This window comes from Amblyraja radiata, chromosome 2, assembly GCF_010909765.2.
Source record: "Amblyraja radiata isolate CabotCenter1 chromosome 2, sAmbRad1.1.pri, whole genome shotgun sequence".
Lineage (NCBI taxonomy): Eukaryota > Metazoa > Chordata > Chondrichthyes > Rajiformes > Rajidae > Amblyraja > Amblyraja radiata.
This window is the reverse complement of record NC_045957.1, coordinates 127737788-127759806: the sequence shown is the minus strand read 5'-3', so window position 1 is coordinate 127759806 and position 22019 is coordinate 127737788.

Here is a 22019-nt window from a genome sequence, read left to right as displayed (position 1 = left end):
GGCGGGACAGAGATAGAATGTAGTCGGAGACAGTGCGACTGGCGGGACAACTTGGAAGGGGGAGGGGATGGAGAGAGAGGGAAAGCAAGGGCTCTTTGAAGTTAGAGAAGGCAATGTTCATACAGCATATGTTCCTCCAACACTTTTGTCCTCTCCAATGGGATCCCACTACTGGCCACATCTTCCCCTTTCTGCTTTCCGCAGAGACCGTTCCCTCCGCAACTCCCTGGTGAACTCGTCCCTTCCCACCCAAACCTCGCCCTCCTCAGGTACTTTCCCCATGCAACTGCAGGAGATGCAACACCTGTCCCTTTACCTCCCCCTCGACTCCATCCAAGGACCCCACAATCTTTTCAGGCGAGGCAGAGGTTCACTTGCGCAGAGGTTCACTTGCGCCTCCTCCAACCTCATCTACTGTGCCTGCTGTTCCAGGTGTCAACTTCTGTACATCGGCGAGACCAAACGCAGGCAATTGACAATAGATAATAGACAACTATTGTAGGAGTAGGCCATTCGGCCCTTCGAGCCAGCACCGCCGTTCAATGTGATCATGGCTGATCATTCCCAATCAGTACCTCAACGTTCGGTGATCGTTTAACTGAACACCTCCACTCAGTCCGCCTTAATCTCCTTGATGTCCCGGTTGCTCAGCACTTTAACTTCCCCTCCCATTCCCAATCTGACCTTCCTGTCCTGGGCCTCCTCCATTGTCAGAGTGAGGCCCAGCGCAAATTGGAGGAACAGCAGCTCATATTTTGCTTGGGTAGCTTACACCCCAGCAGTATGAAATTCTCTAACTTCAAATAGCCCTTGCTTTCCCTCTCTCTCCATCCCCTCTCCCTTCCAATTCATACGTGGGATATTTTACATCTATCTGAGAGAGCAAAGGAGTTCAGTGTAACCAAATGTCAGTTTCATTAACAATGTCATCATCCCCCAGTAATGCAAATTCCATCACTGTGTTCAGATCTCTTGAAAGGGGCTTTAACATGTCTATTGCCTCAGGGAACGCATGTGCAGAACACAGAACAGAACAAAACAGCACAGGAACAAGCCCTGTAGCCCATAATTTTCATGCCAAACATGATGCGAAGTTCAACTAATCTAAGTTTCGTTCAGATTGATGTTATATCTTCCAAGTTATTGACATTTAAAACTTTACAAAAATCACTTTACAAACCACTTTTCCACTTGCCCTGCCCTGCCCATCAGCAGAGTTTGACGTCACAATGATATCACAATGGGATCCCGAAACACATTTAAATAAAAAATCGCGATTTTCATAAAAACTTCCTTTTAATCAAATTCTTCTGTTTTCATTAACAGCTAACACTGTGTTTAGGTTATTTTGAAAAAAAAATGTGATTTTCATTGAGAATTTCATTTTTTTTAAAACATTGTGATTTTCATTGTGGAGAGTTGGGATGGGGGGGAGGTGAGGAGTGGGGGAGCAGGGGGATAGAGGGAGAGGGAGGGGGATAGAGGGAGAGGAGGGGGGAGTGGGGAAGGGAGGAAGTGGAGGATAGAGGGCGAGGACGGCAGTGGGGGAGGTGAGGAGGGAGAGTGGGGGAGTGGGATAGGGGGGGGGTGAGGAGTGGGGGAGCAGGGGGAGGGAGGGGAGAGGGAGGGGGATAGAGGGAGAGGAGGGGGGAGTGGGGGAGGGAGGAAGTGGGGGATAGAGGGAGAGGACGGCAGTGGGGGAGGTGAGGAGGGAGAGTGGGGGAGTGGGATGGGGGGGGGGTGAGGAGTGGGGGAGCAGGAGGATAGAGGGAGAGGAGGGGGTAGGGAGGGGAGAGGGGTTATGGATGGAGGGAATGACTGAGGGTAGGGGAAAGAAGAGGGAGGGAGAGGTGAGGGAGGGAGTGCTGGGGATGAGGGGGAATGAAGGAAGATAGGGGTAGGAAGAGGGATGGCGAGGAGCAGTTGGGGGAGGGTTGCCATGACTCGCGACACAATGGGGATCTCTGGCATCACAACGGGAACCCCTCAGCCACGCCTGCGCAGTTGGGGGCTATGGGTGAGTGGTGGAATATTGCCTTGGATGAACGAGGCCCAATGGGTCCCACTTGGTCTATTCTCCTTTAAATGTTGCTCCTCTCATCTTAAAGTTATGGTCTTACTTTTTCACATTTCCAACCTAGGGTAACAAATTTTGACTGTCCATCTTAACTAAGTCGCACATAATTTCATATGCTCCTATCAGCTCCCATAGAAACATAGAAACATAGAAAATAGTGCAGGAGTAGGCCACTCAGCCCATTCAATATGATCATGGCTGATCATCCAAAATCAGTACCTCGTTCCTGCTTTTCCCCCGTATCCCTTGATTCCTTTAGCCCTAAGAGCTAAATCTAACCCTCGCCTGAAAACTCTCATCAGCCATAAAATGTTCTGGGGAAAACAATTCAAGTTTGTCCAACCTCTCATTATAGCTTACACCCTCTAATCCTTGCTGCATTCTGCTATATCCATCTCCAAAGCCTAAACTCTTTCCTCTAATGGGGTGACCAGAACTGCGTGCAATATTCCCAATGCAGCTTAACTAAAATCCTTTAAGCTGCCACACAAGCGCCTGATTCTTATTGTCAATGCCCCAACATTGAAGGCAAGCCCTCTTTACCACTTAATCTATGCGTATTGCCACTTTCAGCAAGCTATAGACTTGGACGTTGGGATCCCTCTGTACATAAATGCTGTTAAGGTTCTTGACACAGTGCAAAACCTCAGAGTGCAAAATTTCATGCTTGCTCTGATTAAACTGTCTTCTACCGACATTGAGCCACAGCTGACAATACAATGAATGTTTTGACTATTACTTGACTCTGAAATGGTGTGTCAGTACTTGTAAATCTAATTCATGACTATAAATTCCACCGGGTGGCGCCATCATCGATGGCAGCCTCGCCAACGGTCTGTCTGGCTTTACGTCTTTTTTGTTATTTTCAGTGTGTTTTAAGAGTATGTGTTAATGTTCTCTGGGTTGTTTTATGTAGGGGGTGGGGAAAGGGGTCGGGGGAAACTTTGTTCTCTTACCTTGCCGGCGATGTGATTGTTTTCCGGATCGTATCTCCGGTCACTTTGCAGCCTAACACCATGGAGCTGGCAGCGTTGCTCAAGACTAACTTTAGCCCCACCGCGGGGCCGTGGACTTACCATCGGAGCCTGTGATTGTATTGTATTGTATTGTATTCAAATTTATTGTCATTGTCTCAGTTAGAGACAACAAAATGAATTTCCCTTACAGGCAGTATCATAAAAATAAAAACAAAATAAATAATAATAAATAATAAAACATATTAAAAATAAAATAGAATTTAAAAAAAAGCACAAACACTGAAAGTCCACGACACAACATAACACAGTGGCACCAAGGTGAGGAAGGCACCATAGTCCAGCCAGCCTCCACTCCGTTCTTCCCAGATGTTCACTCGTGGTCGAGGCCTTCCTAGCACCCGCAGTCGCCGCCCCGGGTGGCCCGATGTTCAGGCCCTCACGCCGGGCTGGTGGAACGCCAACGCCGAACCCCGACGGTGAACATCCTCCTCCTCAGCGGCCCGGACCTCCTGATCAGCCGCCTCCCGCAGCCGGAGTCCGCAGCTCCCGAGTCCGCAGGCCGAGCCGGGCAGAGTCACAGGACCCCGCGCTGTCCATCAGCGCCGCCCGCGTTGGGAGCTCCGCAAACCGCAGCTCCATGATGTCGGTGCAGCAGGTCCAGCACTCCGGGCTCCAGACGGCGATCCCCGGTAAGGCATCGCCAGCCCCGCGATGTATCAGCGCTGTCCCGTCGCTGCTGGAGCTCTGGTCGATCCTGGCAGGAAAGGCCACGCCAATCCAGTAGGTAGGCCGCTGGGGGGGGGGGGGGGGGGGGGGGGCGAGGACGCGACTCGAATAATAGTCGCGTCTTCACCAGGAAGCGGCTGAAGGACGGTATCCCCCGCACCGTACCCTCTTCCCCCACATCAAAACACAAAAAAACACACTTTTACATAACTAAATAAACAAAAAAACAAAAAGATACCGGGCTGTAGGTGGAGGCTGCTGGCACCAGCGCCACCGGAAGTACAATCTATGCATGCTGTGATCCCTTGTCTGGGAGTGACGCTCCAACTGCGGCCTGCGGATTTCACCTTCGAGAAGCATTGAAGTGTTGAACTAAAGGGCCTGTCCCATGAGCATGCGACTGCATACGGCAAGCGCAACCTAACATGGTCGCTTGAGCCGTACGGCCTCGCGGGGCCGGTCCCACTTCGATCGCTGGAGCCGTTGTGCGGAGCTGGTCCCGACAACGCTCCGAAAAACTGACACTGTCCAAAAGTCCGCGCGGCAACGGCCTGCCGGCTCGCAGCCGCATTGAGGCCATACGCACCTCCTCGACTTCGCTCGAACTTCATGTCAACTCGTACGGGATCACTCGACCTCCGCGTGGCCCCCATTTCCGGTTTCGTCGCCCTCGCCGCATGCAGTCGCATGCTGGTGGGACAGGCCCTGTACGGGGATCACTCGCCTCCGCACGGCCCCCGCTTCCGGTTTCGTCGCGCTCGCCGCATGCAGTCGCATGCTCGTGGGACAGGCCCTTAACTGACAGGCATTATAAAATTACATGGGATAATCCTGCAAATGCAAATTCCGGATATACAATAAAATGTAAAAGTTAATTCAAATCCTGAAAGTTTGACTTCTACGTAATTCCCACATACTGAAGATCAGATCTGTATGTTCAGTAGCTTGTAGAAAATATTGTTAATGTAAAGCCACATAACAAAGACATTCTTATTTTCTGTGCCATGGAAATAAATGACTCCTTGCATTTAAACTTTACCTCTCAACAGGGCCATAACTTCATGCAGAGTAAGCAATAGTAATTCAGAGCCCCAGCTATAATCTTAGACTTTCCCCTACAGTCTGCCGTGGAGTTCCACTTGATGGGAAATAAATCTGTTCATCATGTACTTTCCACTCAGGCACTTACTATAAATTATTGTCCTGGTGAAAATAAACTGCAGGCTCAGCACAGCTCTCTTTTCAAATATTGGTACTTTGGGACGTCACAAAAAAGACCTGAGACTTCCAATGCACTGCAACATCATTAAAACATCATAGAAAATCTACAACAGTGAAGGAGGCCATTCAGGCATTCATGTCCGTATTGAATGCAGAAGAGCCACCTAACCTAACCTCACTTCCAGCCCATGACCATAGCCTGGCTTGGTCTTCAGATGGACTGGGTAGGAAGGAACTGCAGATACTGATTTGCACTGAAGATAGACGCAAAATGCTGGAGTAAGTCAGCGGTTCAGGCAGCATCTGCGTTGAATAGGAATAGGTAACGATTCGGGTCGAGAGTCTGGAGAAAGGGCCCTCTTCCCTGAATTTTAGTCTTCAGATGGTTTTCCTGGCTCTATCGTTCTATCTGGACCCTAACTTTTATTTGGGATGAAATGTTTCTTCTCATATTCTCTCTAACATTCTGCTCAATTACATTCAATCTATACCCCTACGCTTTGGACCCTCTGCCAAGGGAAATAGATCCTTCCTATTTACTCTGTCCAGAACACTCATGATTTAAGTCTCGCCTCAGCATCCTCTGTTCCAAAAAAAATATCAAGGCCTGTCTAAACTTTCTTCACAGCTATAATTTTCCTCTTATAAATTTATTTTGCTTCCTCTCTGAAGCAATCACATCGTCCCTGTAATGCGATTACCAGAACTGTTTGCAGTATTCATGATACAGCCTAACTAGTGTCATATGCAATTGTACAATAACCTTCCTGATGTTACACTTTATGCTTTAAAATATGTCACAATGGATTCAGGAGCGGTTAGACGTGCTGCACCTTAAGGTCTCAAATGAGGATGCTGCAGAGATGGTGGATGTGTTGGCTGTATTCCACCAAAATACTGTGGATTCTGGAAAAATCAGAGATCAGAAAATTGTAAATGTAACAGCAGTATTCAAAAATAGAGAAAGACAGGAAACAATAAATCATAGGCCAGTTGGCCTAACATCTTACTTTGTGAAAATACTAAAAACCGTTGATAAGTGGTCAATAGCAGGATTAAAAAAGAATCATATAACAATCATATTGGATTTAGCAAATTTGCTGTGTTTCGTTGAGGATGTAACAAACAGAGTGGATAAAGGGGAACCGGTAGATGTACTGTACACGGTTTTCCAGAAGGCATTTGAGGAGATAGAAACATAGAAACATAGAAACATAGAAAATAGGTGCAAGAGGAGGCCATTCGGCCCTTCGAGCCAGCACCACCATTCATTGAGATCATGGCTGATCGTCCCCAATCAATACCTCGTGCCTGCCTTCTCCCCATATCTCTTGGTTACACTAGCCCCTAGAGCTCTATCTAACTCTCTCTTAAATCCATCCAGTGATTTGGCCTCCACTGCCCTCTGTGGCAGAGAATTACACAAATTCACAACTCTCTGGGTGAAAACTTTTTTCTCACCTCAGTCTTAAATGGCCTCCCCATTATTCAAAGACTGTGACCTCGGGTTCTGGACTCGCCCAACATTGGGAATGTTTTTCCTGCATCTAGCTTGTCCAGTCCTTTTATCTATATTACTAAAAGTAAGAGCTTGACCACTTCCTGTTTTCCTGTTTCATGATTTTAGAAAAAACGCTGCCACTTACGGCTGTGATTTTTCGCCAGCTTACCCGGAGTCCCCCTCCGCCAAGCAGGACATGAGGATTTTTTCCCATCAATGAAACATAAAAGAGTTATTAATGTTTTAAAAATGTTGACATTCTCTCTGCTGCCCCTGCTGGTGGGAGGGGGAGGGACTATAAAACCCGGAAGTGTTGTGCCTCAGTCAGTCTCTGCAAGATGGGGGAAGTGAGAGGGTCATGTCTCTCAGTCTGAGCTGTGAATAACACTGAACACATATCTACTAAACTGTGAGTGTGGTTTTACTGATCTTGAGTGCCCTCAATATAGTTTGAAAATGAAAATGTGGTTTGGTTGAAGTAAAAATACTGCAAATGGTTGGTGGGGGTTTGGGCTGAAGAAGAAGCACTGCAAATGTTTGGGCGAGGGTTTTGGGTTGAAGTAAAAGCACTGCAAATGGTTGAGCAGGGGTTTTGGGTTGAAGTAAAAGCACTGCAAATGGTTGGGCGGTGGTTTTGGGTTGAAGTAAAAGCACTGCAAATGGTTGGGCGGTTATTTTGGTTTGAAGTAAAAGCACTGCAAATGGTTGGGCGGAGGTTTTGGGTTGAAGGATTTTGCTGTTCCAGACTGCAGGTTGCTGCACATCCATGTTGACCTGGTGGGTCCCTTGCCATGTTCGTGTGGGGCCACACACTTACTCACTATCATGGATAGGCTCACCAGGTGGGCGGAGGCAATACCGTTAACCGATACCTCCGCTGAGGCTTGTGCCCGCGCAATTGTCTCCAATTGGATCGCTCTTTTCGGGGTCCCTTAAGATATCACTACCGATCGTGGGGCTCAGTTCACGTCCTCCCTGTGGTGTGGTATGGCGCAGCTGTATGGCACGAAGCTGCAACACACCACCGCGTATCACCCGGAGTCGAATGGGTTAGTCGAGCGGTTTCACAGACACCTTAAGTCGGCGTTGAAGGGTCACCTGTTACCCCCGGTTATGTTTCACCGGTCCCCTCTGCTACGCCCGTCCCTCGTTTGCGTTTGTTGCGTCCCTCAGGTTCTGTTCTGCCGACCCCGCATGTTACGCTCGCCCCGTGACCTCAGACTACGTGTTCTGATCGAACCGTCCGGTTGCCCGTGCGTTTCCGTACCGGGGATTCTGTGCAGGGTCGTGTAGTGGCGCCTGCTGGCGCACGCAGATATCGAACCCGGCGTTCGGAAGCCGCGGTCACGTGACTCGGGAGGGGCTGCTGTTTTCGCGCCATAGTTGTTTCGCTGACCACCGTTGTGATCAGACGTGTATGCAGAGACCTGTTTGCTAAGGAGCGAGTGTTCAATAAAAACCGTTCAGAAAACTTAATCAACGTTTCTGCATCCGCTAAAAGGCAAAGTATGGAATAGGTACAGTACATGTGATTACAACTATTTATTACTTGTGCAGTTCAGTTTGGTTCAGTTCATTTTATTGTCACATGCACCAAGATAGAATTAAATGCTTTTGTCGCATGCTAACCAGTCAGCGGAAAGATAACCCATGATTACAATCGAGTAATTTGCAGTGTATAGATACATGATAAGGGGAACATGCAAGGTAAACATTGACGCTGACTGGTTGGATTAAGCAATTTGCTTCTGTTTTCTAACCTCTAATTAAAGAATGTGCATCTTCATTTACTGTATCCACATTGCCAATATCACTGGCAAAAGTGCTGTCTGATTTTACACTTTTCTCGGATCCATTGATCAAAACAAAAAGAACAAAGGACACAATGGCTCCTTTTAAATCACAGCAGTGGTGCTTTAAGCACCACAGGTATCCATGTGCCAGTCAAATGTTTAATAGCTGAATAAACTAGCAAGCACTTTAGCCTGTAATCATTTCACTGGATGGAGAATTGGGCTTGATCCTTTGACCTTTGCTTTCAGATTTCTGCAGTCAAATTTCTCCAACCCACATTTTTATAAAAGCAAGAATTTCATTGTTCCATTGTCTGCACATATGACAATAAAACACATTTGACTTGACTCTCTTACTTCTGTGAATTTGAAACATGGGCCAAAAAATATCCCAGAACTCATCCAAGCCCACTGTGTTAAAAGTATAAGAGAGATCTTCTTAGACGCAACACACAATTTTAACTACATTTTTGGTGATGTTCATGTGGTGGAACAAAAACAGCTCCAAGGAAAACCTGGCCATTGCCTCTCCATTCCTGCTGTTGTTTGCTTTCCTGCAAACTCTGACATAAGTGGTTTTCATGATTGCTGTTTTTGCTGGGAACTTGTCAAACTGGGACCTGCAAATCACAGTGGCCATTAGAGACAGCCGCACGTGGGGACAATCGTTAGTAGACTGCCGTAAGTGATTATTTAAGGTACTAGAGCGTGTTTTGATTTAAGGGAAATAAACATAATGTGAAATATGCACTTAAATTCCTTAATGGGTTTGGCTCTCCACTGTCAAAAGGCAGAAGAGTCAATAGAGGAACATGTGCCAAGGAATTCACAGATGGTGAATTAGTTCAACAAACTGTTCAGACATTCACATGGGGCAGGTTGAGATTGTACAGATGTTATATTGAAAGTTAACTATCTTGGTTAGTGCGAGGGAAATGAAGCCAGCATCACATTCTATGCTGGCCAGTAATGTTTGCTCACTTGCAAATGGGGAACAAGAATCTCTCATGTTGGGGATTATTCTGGGGTTCAGTTCAAAAGGGCCACAACATGCCAGTTAAAAGTATCAACATGCAATCTGAGCATTATTGTTAATTGGAATAATAGAATTTGTTCTATGTGCTTTCCTTGTAATGTTAACAATAATTCATGCAGGATTTGATGTGGAATTGCATTATTTTGTACCTCACAGGAGACATTGACTATGTGGATGTGACAATAACACCATTCCCAGCTCGTAGCTGGGGTGGGGGGTGGGGGGTGGGGGGGGGGGGGGATGGGGGAACAAATAAGCTGATGGTTGGAACAAATACCACAGATAATGCAACAGGTGTGAGATAGACAGATTGAAGAGTTGCAAATTATGAAACCAGAATGTAGGTAGATAGGGAGGGGAGAAATAGGTGTGATTCTAGATGGAGCACAGGGGAAGGGAAGGAGGAAGGGGGGGAGGGGGGGGGGGGGAAGAAAGGTGGTTTGTGTGGGTGTTAGTGGAGGGGGGAAGGTGGATTGTTAAAAGTAACCTAAAACTAGAGAATTCATTGTTCATACGATCAGGTTGCAAGCTACCAAAGCGGAATATGGGGGTGTTCCTCCATTTTGCATGCGGCCTGACTCTGGCAATGGAAGAGGCTCAGGACAGATGGGTCAGTATGGGAATGGGAAGGGATGTTAGAAAGGTGAGCAACCAGGAGATCCAGTAGGCCATGGAGGATCAAGTGCAAGTGTTCGGTGAAATGGTCGCCAAGTCTACACCTGGTCTTGCTGATGTACAGTTAGCCACATTGGGAACACTGGAAGCTGTAGATGAGCTTAGAAGAGGTGCATGTGAACTTATGTCTTGCTTGGAGGTGAGGGAGGAGATAGGGAGAGGTGTTGCATCTCCAGTGGTTGCAGCGGCAAGTACCTTGGGAGGGGATGGTTTTGGTGGGAAGTGATGGGTGAACCAATTAAAGGGTTTTGCTTCATGAATATCAAGATGATATAGCTTTTGTCCTTAATTGAAAATGTTTTTAGACATTCTCCAAGCAGTTGCTGCAATTTGCTTTATCGTTCCATTGGAGAATATTTGGAAATGAAGTTTTGGCTGGATAGACTGCGTTCTCCTGGCGGTATATTTTTAAGCCGTTGCGAGTTATTTTGAAGACAGCAAGTAGCAGTCTGTGTTCTGTTCACAGATTTAGGGAACCATTGTCATTCCACGTGACCATGCAGAAGATGACTGAGGAGTAAAGGCTTCAAGACACAAACATTTTTTAGAAAATAAAACATTTGTTTCTGAGTGTGGCTTAGAATGCAAAAGACAAAAAAAAATGGCAACAGTAATCATTCTGACTGGGCGAGAGAGGAAAAGTGTAAGGAAGGGAGGACAAAATGATGGAACAGCTGTCCTTCGAGTCAACATTAATGAGATATTTAAAATGACTTCATTCTGAACAACTTCATACATTAATGGAAGTAGATTTTTTAGATTACGTTATATTCACAGTGGAATTAAGTAACATTTTTTATGCATAACACAGAAGAATATTTTCCCTCTTCCTGTCCGGAGTTGTCTATCTGGCAAACATGAACTTGAAAAGTCTGCAGTATAATGCAGACCTTGCCCACATTAGTACATTCATATTGCATACTTCTGATCATTAATGTGCCAATGTACCACTCCTTTTCTTTATCCACAAAACAAGCGATGAACTTCTCACTAATGAAAGAGAATATTTTATAAATACTACACATTGTAATTTCACCCTTGTATTGTTCCTAACTTCTACCCTGCACTTTTTGCGTTCATTTGGTTTCTTCAGGTGATTCATGGCTGGTTTCTAGTGGTACGTGTCTTCGGTTAACATAGAACATCTATAATACTAAATCTCTGATCTTGACCGCTTTTGGCCGACTGTGCTGTGATTTCCGAGAGAACGCCGCCACCTATGGCCGTCATTTTTGGCCACCTCGCTCAGAGCCCCTCTCCGCCATATGAGTGCGGAGGATTTTTTCCGTCGATGAAAAATGAGAGAGATATTAATGTTTTTACAAAATTCCCCATTCTCTCTGTTGCCCCCGCTGGCGGCAGGGGGAGGGACTATAAAACCAGGAATTGTCGTGCCTCACTCATTCTCTGCCAGACCCAGGAAGCGAGAGGGTCATGGCTCTCTGAGCTGCGAATAACACTGAACGCACGTCTACTCCATGGTGAGTCCCCTCGATGCGCCTGTAAAGTGGCTGCAGCAGTTTTTTAAAAGTTTGTGTTCACAAAATGAATTTGTTTGTCGGGTGTCTGCAGCCCAATTGTTTGCCTCGCCTTTTTTAACAAGTTTGTGTTCACAAAATGAATTTTGGTTGTCGGGTGGCTGCAGCCCGAATGTTTGCCTCGCCTTTTTTTAACAAGTTTGTGTTCACAAAATGAATTTTGGTTGTCAGGTATCTGCAGACCAATTGTTTGCCTTGGCTTGGCTTTTAACATCATTGCAACAGTTGGATGCCTGCTCAAGCATCCATATGGCCCACAATGTCTATACTAGCCCTCTGGAAACCAGTACCTTCGGCCCGCAACACCCATACTAGCGCAACAGACAGCGCAACAATTTGCTAATGTTACTTTGAATCCCTTCATCTAAATCATTGATGTACATTGTAAATAGCTGCGGTCCCAGCACCGAGCCTTGCGGCACCCCACTTGTCACTGCCTGCCATTCTGAAAGGGACCCGTTAATCTCTACTCTTTGTTTCCTGTCTGCCAACCAATTTTCTATCCATGTCAGCACTCTACCCCTAATACCATATGCTCTAATTTTGCCCACTTATCTCCTATGTGGGACCTTATCAAATGCTTTCTGAAAGTCCAGGTACACTACATCCACTGGCTCTCCCTTGTCCATTTTCCTAGTTACATCCTCAAAACATTCAAAAAGATTAATCAAGCATGATTTCCCCTTCGTAAATCCATGTTGACTCGGACCAATCCTCTTATTGCAATCCAAATGTGTCATTATTTCATCTTTTACGATTGATTCCAGCATCTTCCCCACCACCAATGTCAGGCTAACTGGTCTATAATTCCCTGTTTTCTCCCTCCTGCCTTTCTTAAAAAGTGGGATAACATTAGCTACCCTCCAATCCACAGGAACTGATCCTGAATCTATAGAACATTGGAAAATGATCACCAATCCATCCACAATATCTAGAGCCATTTCCTTAAATACCCTGGGATGCAGACCACCAGGCCCTGGGGATTTATCAGCCTTCAGTCCCATCAGTTTACCCAACACCATTTCCTGTCTAATGTGGATTTCCTTCAGTTCCTCCGTCACCCCAGGTCCTCTGTCCACTAGTGCATCAGGATGATTGTTTGTTTCCTCCTTAGTGAAGACAGATCCAATGTACCTGTTCAAATCTTCTGCCATTTCCTTGTTCCCCATAATAAATTCACCCTTTTCAGTCATCAAGGGCCCAACTTTATTCTTAACTAATTTTTTCCTCTTCACATACCTAAAGAAGCTTTTACTATCCTCCTTTATATTCTTAGCTAGCTTACCTTTGGACCTCATCTTTTCTCCCCGTATTGCCTTTTTAGTTATCTTCTGTTTATCTTAAAAACGTTACCCAATTCTCTGGCTTGCCACTCATCTTTGCTATGTTGTACTACTTCTCTTTTATTTTTATGCTGTCCCTGACTTTCCTTGTCAGCCACGATTGCCCCTTACTCCCATTGGAATGTTCTTCCTCTTTGGAATGAACTGATCCTGTACCTTCTGTATTATTCCCAGAAATACCTGCCATTGTTGTTCCACTGTCATCCCTGCTAGGGTATCTTTCCAGTAAACTTTGGCCAACTCCTCCCTCATGGCTCCATAGTCCCCTTTGTTCAACTGTAATACTGACATCTCCGATTTACCCTTCTCCCTCTCAAATTGTAGATTAAAACTTCTCATATTATGGTCACTATCTCCCAATGGCTCCTTAACCTCAAATTCCCTTATAAATTCCCTTATTAATCTCCCTTAAACATCTGACATTATATCGAAAACAATCCAAGCCTTTCCAATTTTGCATTAAAGCCCATAATCCAGGCAGCATCCTTGTAAACCTTTACTGTACTTTCTCCAAATCCTTCCTGTAATGGGACGACCGGAACTGCACGACCAGAACTGATTATAATAATAATAATGGATGGGATTTATATAGCGCCTTTCTAATACTCAAGGCGCTTTACATCGCATTATTCATTCACTCCTCAGTTACACTCGGTGGTGGTAAGCTACTTCTGTAGCCACAGCTGCCCTGGGGCAGACTGACGGAAGCGTGGCTGCCATTCTGCGCCTACGGCCCCTCCGACCACCACCTATCACTCACACACATTCACACACATTCACACACAGGCAAAGGTGGGTGAAGTGTCTTGCCCAAGGACACAACGACAGTATGCACTCCAAGCGGGATTCGAACCGGCTACCTTCCGGTTGCCAGCCGAACACTTAGCCCATTGTGCCATCTGTCGTCCTGATTAGGTCCACTATTCTCAGTAAAAACATGCCTTTAAATGCTCATGTGCAGTGTACCATAGATTCACATCAATGAGCACATAAGAAGGATGAAATAAATTGCAATGCAGGAATCAGATGGTGTAGGTTCAAGTTTACATCAGTGGGTCCCAAATATGACCAACTGGTATTTCATTACCCTCGAGGGTTAGTATGCTGATCTCTCATTTGGGCCTCTCACTGGGGAGGTGGTGGGGAAAATCTTGCCAGCAACAAAGGATTGTACCTTCAATCCTTCACCCTTCATTCAGTTACTGAACCGAGGAATGGGGGGTTGACAGAACTTTCCTCATCCTGAAAACAGGGCACAGTGTGCAGAATAACACTTGGTTTTTCTTTAAATTGGCATAAATACCATCAAGGATAAAACATAAGGCCAGAAACACACAATCCTAAGCAGGCAAAGGTCCACTTTTAAACATTCTTGGTAGGACAAATAAAGATATCACAGTAGGAGCTAACAAATCGCCAGAAACATCTCTAATTTACCTCCAAATGTTACATCCAACTTGGAAACTCCGATCCCAGTTTCATGTTAGTGACTATTCCATGTACTTTATAACATACCCAATGGTTGCTTCATCATGAGTCAGCAGTCCCACTTATTTGATCGCAGTCTTTAGTCGAAAATGGATAACCTAAAACATTTACACTTTAATGCTTTTTTTTTCTCTGGTATAATTATCTATTCACTGGAGAAGAAAATTATTTTTCATTCCATTAAAAAAAAAGTCAATTAAAAAACCCCAAAATAAATTTTGTACACACTTTTCACAGAAATATTCAGAAATGCCGTGGTGTTTTGAATAAAACAATTTTCCATGTAAAATAAAATAGAAAATGCTGTAAACATCAACAGGTCAGTCTGTATTCATGGAAAGAAAAAAAGTTCATGTTTCAGTTTGAAAACCCTTTGTTAAAACCAGGAAAGAAACAGTTACTTTGAGTTGCAGAGAGGCTCGAGGAGGATTGCCTAGGATATAGGGAATATTTAATAGAATGAGGCAGTACTTTTTGTGAAGGCTCCGCTCCTTCAACATCTGCAGTAAGATGCTGCAGATGTTCTACCAATCGGTGGTAGCCAGTGCCATCTTCTTCACAGTCGTGTGCTGGGGCAGCAGGGCGAAGGCCGCGGACACCAATAGGATTAACAAACTCGTCAGGAAGGCTGGCTCTGTCCTGGGAGCGGAGTTGGATTCATGGGAGGTGGTTTTGGAGGGGAGGATGCTCCTCAAACGGCAGAGTATCCTGGACAATACAGTTCACTCCCTCCGTGACACACTGGTCAACCTGAGGAGTACCTTCAGCAACAGACTGGTTAGAAACATAGAAACATAGAAATTAGGTGCAGGAGTAGGCCATTCGGCCCTTCGAGCCTGCACCGCCATTCAATATGATCATGGCTGATCATCCAACTCAGTATCCCGTACCTGCCTTCTCTCCATACCCTCTGATCCCCTTAGCCACAAGGGCCACATCTAACTCCCTCTTAAATATAGCCAATGAACTGGCCTCGACTACCCTCTGTGGCAGGGAGTTCCAGATATTCACCACTCTCTGTGTGAAAAAAGTTCTTCTCATCTCGGTTTTAAAGGATTTCCCCCTTATCCTTAAGCTGTGACCCCTTGTCCTGGACTTCCCCAACATCGGGAGCAATCTTCCTGCATCTAGCCTGTCCAACCCCTTAAGAATTTTGTAAGTTTCTATAAGATCCCCTCTCAATCTCCTAAATTCTAGAGAGTATAAACCAAGTCTATCCAGTCTTTCTTCATAAGACAGTCCTGACATCCCAGGAATCAGTCTGGTGAACCTTCTCTGCACTCCCTCTATGGCAATAATGTCCTTCCTCAGATTTGGAGACCAAAACTGTACGCAATACTCCAGGTGTGGTCTCACCAAGACCCTGTACAACTGCAGTAGAACCTCCCTGCTCCTATACTCAAATCCTTTTGCTATGAAAGCTAACATACCATTCGCTTTCTTCACTGCCTGCTGCACCTGCATGCCCACTTTCAATGACTGGTGTACCATGACACCCAGGTCTCGCTGCATCTCCCCTTTTCATAGTCGGCCACCATTTAGATAATAGTCTGCTTTCATGTTTTTGCCACCAAAATGGATAACCTCACATTTATCCACATTATACTGCATCTGCCAAACATTTGCCCACTCACCCAGCCTATCCAAGATTCTCCAAGATGCAGGACAGAACGCCACAGGAGATCCTTCTTCCCTGTGGCTGTGAAACTTTTGTGCATTTTATGACTGCAGATCAATTTCCATCCTAAGATAAATAAAGTTCTATCATATCGTATTGTATCGACAAGGTTGCCACGGTGACAAATTGTTAATGAAGCCAATGTGGTTGTGTAGGAAGGAACTGCAGATGCTGGTTTAAACTGAAGATAGACACAGAAATGCTGGAGTAACTGAGCGGAACAGGCAGCATCTCCGGAGAGAAGGAATGTGTGATGTTTCGGGTCGGAACCGATCAGGTTGCCAGGATAGTGGAGGCAGCTAGAGCGAAGGCATAAAAAAACACAAGGAATATGCAAAAGGTGTGAAATGCAGCTCAGAGCTGTAGACCTGACTGTCTGGTCTGTCAATGGTGAGAAACAAAATGAGTTAATATTATGGATAACTGACCTACAGCAGAACTGGACAGTGCTGATACAATCAGAGAAAGTGAGTTATCTGAAATTGTGCGACTTGATCTTGAGCCTGATGAAGATTAAGTGCTTCTCCACAAGATGACTTTGCGTGTCAGAAGGCAGCAAGCAGTTAGATCACAATGACTTAAATGGATCTTGGCATGTTTGCTTGGTTGGTTTAATCTCATCACCTATTAACCAATCAATGAGATGGCTTCATCAATAACCTTTCCACATGGCTATCCATTTCACCCTATCATAAATATCCAGTATCTCCTAAACATCCCCTTTCCCACCCTCTGTGCAACTTACAACATGCTTGTTATTTTTCTCTTTCCCAGTCTGAGAAAGAATCTTGAACCTAAATGTTATCTCTGCTTGTCTTTCCACAGATACTGCCTGATCTGCTGGGTGTGACATGACTTGAGAATTAAGGGACTGAAGTTCAGGGGTAACATGAGGGGGAACTTCTTTACTCAGAGAGTGGTAGCTGTGTGGAATGAGCTTCCAGTGAAGGTGGTGGAGGCAGGTTCGATTTTATCATTTAAAAATAAATTGGATAGTTATATGGATGGGAAAGGAATGGAGGGTTATGGTCTGAGCGCAGGTATATGGGACTAGGGGAGATTATGTGTTCGGCACAGACTAGAAGGGTCGAGATGGCCTGTTTCCGTGCTGTAATTGTTATATGGTTATATGGTTATATGGTGTTCCAGCACACTCTCTTTCTGGTTCAGATTTCTAGCATCCATACCTTTTGTTTTAACTTTCAAATGCAAACTTAACTTTATAGGATACAAAATAGGATTTGTTAATTAAGCATAACATTCATGAAAATTATGTTACTGTGGACAAATATCTACTTCTGTCAATTAGATATTTGAAAAAGATTATTACATGAAACAGTGCTTGAAGGGGTTAAAAACTCAGCTCAGAAAAAGAAATGACTCGGCACTCCTGAAATTATATATTAGCTCAACCCCCAGATGAGTCGTCTGGATAGAATTGATGGCTGGAGATTTTACTATGTTAAATGTTTAAATGGCCAACGTTTTCATTATGAAATTGCTGAACTCAGGATGTTCCAGATATGGCTGGGTGACAGCTCCGTTGGCTGTGAGTCAGAAGGCTTTGGGCTTGAGCTCACCTCTGGAGAGGCTGACATACTGGATTGCACTGTTGATCCTGGCATCCTTCAGAGCAGTCATTAGATCTGTCAGCCTCCACAGATAGATATTTTGAAAATCCCACATAACGAGCTGAAAGAAGGCCAAGCGGGTTCTTCCAATGTCCACAACAGTAGAGAGAGCTAGATAGGGCTCTTAAAGATAGCGGAGTCAGGGGATATGGGGAGAAGGCAGGAACGGGGTACTGATTGGGGATGATCAGCCATGATCATATTGAATGGCGGTGCTGGCTCGAAGGGCCGAATGGCCAAATGGCCTACTCCTACACCTATTGTCTATTGTCCATAACACTGCTTACCAATCTTTGTCTTAAATAAATGAATTAGTCTTGTGTTGTGTGTGGGACCTTGTTGCACACAATATAATGGCTGTGCTTTCTACTTTGCAGCAGTCCCTACACCAATAGCACCTTACCGTGGTTATAAAGCATTCTGTGATATATAAAGCTATGAAGGTACATAAATCCGAGTTCATTTCGTTTTCTTTTTCGCTCTCAGTCTTGCATCTCACATAGAGAGAAGACAGAGGGACTGGGGCAAAGGTTCACCAGATCGTTTGCCTGGCCTGTTGAATGAAGTGCTATTCAGTGGACTGAGCCTAAGCTCTCTATGGGTTTGGATGAATGAGGGGTGATCTCATTGAAATGTACAGAATTCTTAACGGGTTTGAAAGGATGGGTGTGGAGTTGTTGTTCCTCCTGGCCAGGGAGTTCAGAACCGGGGTCACAGTCTCAAAGTAAATGATCAGCCATTCAGGATAGAAACAAAAAAATATTCACACAGAGGGTGGTGCCCTGATGAAGATCTTTTGGAATTTTCGACCCGAGAGGGCAGTCGAGGCTTAGTATTCAAGACAACCATTAATAGATTTTAGGAACTGCAGATGCTGGTTTAAGACAAAGATAGACACAAAAAGCTTCAGAAGAATGGTCTCGACCCTAAAAACGTCACCTATTCCTTTTCCCCAGAGATGTTGCATGACCCGCTGAGTTGCTCCAACTTTTTGAGTCTATAATAGATTTCAGGTCTTAAGGGAATCAAGGCCCAAAGAGTTAGTGCAAGGAAACGTTGCTCGGATGAAAGGTCAGCCAACATCTTATTGAAGGTGGAGCAGATAACAAAGGGCTGAATTGCCTAAATCTGCTTCTGTTTCTTGTGTGTGGATATTGGCAAGAAGCCTCTGTAATCTCAGCTGCCAGTTTCTTAATGTCTTTTATTCTGACATATCAGCAATGCTTTGCAATGGTTCGTTGACCTTTCTCTCACAAATCCAGAGACAATGTTTTAATTTAGTTTAGTTTGGAGATACAGTGTGTAAACTGGCACTTTGGCCCATCTAGTCCATGCTGACTATCAATTTTACTTCGGAGTTACGTGAGTGACTACGTGAAGAACCCGCTCAGCGCGCATGTGCGGCATTAACGCCAGCAGTGCAACAGCGGCTGCAGTGGGAATAAGGCGCTCCCGCTACAGAAAGAAACGGACCGTCAGGTGAGTACCCTGAGGTCGGGTTTCCATTACAGGGGAGCCTTTTTCTGCTTGTGTTTTACAGGCAGAGAAAAAGGCTCTGGAACAAAACTGTCCCCCGTTCGAGGAGGAACGTTTTCCGTCGGGGAGGGGGGCAGCAACAGGCGGTAGGAGCGTTTACCCGGTGTTCGCTATTCCCCGACACCGTGCCGAGCCCAGCCCACTAGTACCTGAGCAGCGGGCTGGATGCATAGCCACCCAAAGAGGCATCCGGCAGGTGTTTTCCCGATTTCGGACGGGACGTCTCTCCACCCGCACGGGGGGAGAGAGAGCCGCCTGAGCCGCTGGAGCGGCTCTCGGAGCAGGTGCCTGCGAGACGCGCTGCTTGAGGGGCGCTCTCGCTTCTACAAGGCACAAAAGCTCTAGAGGAAGGCGGTAGGAACAACTACCGGGCGATCCGCTATCCCCACCACCGCGCCGAGCCCAGTCCCGCTAGTGCCTGAGCTGCGGGCTGGATGTTTAGCCATCCGAAGAGGCATCCGGCCGGTGGCGTCCGATTCATCGGACGGGGACATGTCTCCACCTAAACGGAGGAGAGACAGCCGCCTGAGCTGCATCCAACAGCTATTGGAGCAGCTCCAGCGAGATGCGCAGAAAGAGCGCTCTCGCGGAGGGAGATCAGGCACCCCCTCCACAGTGTTTCATGCACTGCCCTCTGCTCCCTCATTACTGGAGGCTAGCATTGGTGACCAGGGCTGGGCTGGTCTGGAACAGGGGCTGGCGGACGAGATCGGGAGTATGCAAGGGGTGCAGGAGCATGAAGAGCTGCTGGGTGTGGTGGACCGCTATGTAGCAACCCCACGTGCTGGAAGACCGCTGGAACCGAAACTGGCGGCCAGCATAAATCAACACAGCACCAGAGAACTGTGAGGCCTCAGAGTGCTGACTGTGAACAGCCAAATCTGGGGGCACGTGGGGTCACACATTCGTAACTATGAACTCAAGCAACAGCGGATCCCAAGGCCCCTGACATCGGCCATCACAGCCTTTGCTCGTTCTGTGGACAGCACGGACATGGATACCTGCCAGTGTACTGGCATTGATGTGCAACACTCAGTTTCAGATCAACAACTTCCGGCGGGAAATCATAAGACCTGCCCTCAATCCCAAAATTGCTGGGTTATACAAAGCCCCAGCTGCAGAGACGGACGCTCTGTTATTCGGGAAGGACCTCACCAAAAAGGTAAGGGACATGGAAGAGGCATCGAAAACTTTCAGCCTCATGAGGGCAGGCCCCAGGACGAGCAAACCAAGACCTACAATACCCAAGCGGCAGCACCCCACGGCATCCACCAGTCGACGTCCTCAATATGGGACTGGTGAAAGCTCGGGGACCGCATTTATCCCCAAAGATCTTTTTTAGATCAGGGCCCAGAGCGGACCCCATGGAAAATGCGCCACCCCCCAACATCGCCAGCACGTCAGACAAGCAAAGCCTTCAAGAACATGAGAAAACAGAAGAAACCCCAATAACCATGGAGGTAGGTGGGTCTGGTTCCTGCCAGCATATAGAGTAAGGGTTCTTTACTAACAGGGGGGAGATTACACTTGTTCAAAGAAGCATGGGGTACTGTCACGAGTGATAACTATATACTCAACAGCATTAGTGAATATAAAATACAATTCATGTCAGAAAAATTGCCGCCAGTTCAACATTGAGCCCAAAGGGTATTTTCTCCCTCTGTCAAAGAGAAACGTGAGGGACAAGCTGAACTGGTGAGACTTATCACAAAGGGGGTCATCGAAAAGACCAAACATGAACCTTTGGGATTTGTATCGAATATTTACTAAAACCAAAAAAGATGGTGGATGTCGCATCATCATTGACTTAACATCACTAAATAAGTTTGTTAAGTATATACATTTCAAAATGGAGACATTTGTTACTGCCAAACAACTGATTTCCAAAGGATACTTCATGGCAAGCATTGATCTCAAAGATGCTTACTATCTAGTACCCATACACAAGGATCATCGCAGATACCTAAAATTTATCTGGATGGGACAGCAATGGCAGTACAAAGCATTGCCCAATGGCCTAACTTCAGCCCCAAGATTATTCACCAAAATATTGAAACCAGCCATGGCAATACTAAGAAAACAAAAACATATTGTCATGGCATATCTGGATGATATTCTGATAGTAGGGGAAAACGATGGAATTGGCTGTGGCAGCAGTATCAGCTACAAAACAGCTCCTCGAAACTCTGGGGTTCGTCCTACATCCAGATAAATCTAAGTTGAAGCCATCCACTATCATGGACTACCTGGGCTTCACAATTAACTCAGTCCATATGACTGTTACCTTGCCAAAGGCAAAAAATGGTTGAATTAGCACAATCATGCAACAATTTAATGGTCAACGAGCGACCAACTATTCGACAAGTAGCAATTGGGGAAATGGTAGCAGCATTTCCGGCTACACAATTCAGACCTTTGCACTATCAAAATTTACTGAGAGCAAAGGTACAGGCACTAAAACAACATACAGGTCACTATGATCGTGTCATGAAATTACCCACTGAAGCAATATCAGAGCTACAGTGGTGGGCAGAAAACGTTTGGCATAGTTTCAGCCCTATCATCATCACTAACCCTACTTTAGTTATTCAAACAGATGCCAGTGCTCAGGCTGGGGAGCGACTAACTCCATATCCAGCACAGGTGGTAGATGGACTAACCTAGAGTCATCATTACTACTTACACTGGGCATTAACTATCTAGAGATGTTGGGCGCCTTTTATGGTTTAAAAGCATATGTATCTAATATGCAGCACTTGCATGTTCGGTTACAAATTGATAATACTATGGTGGTGGCTT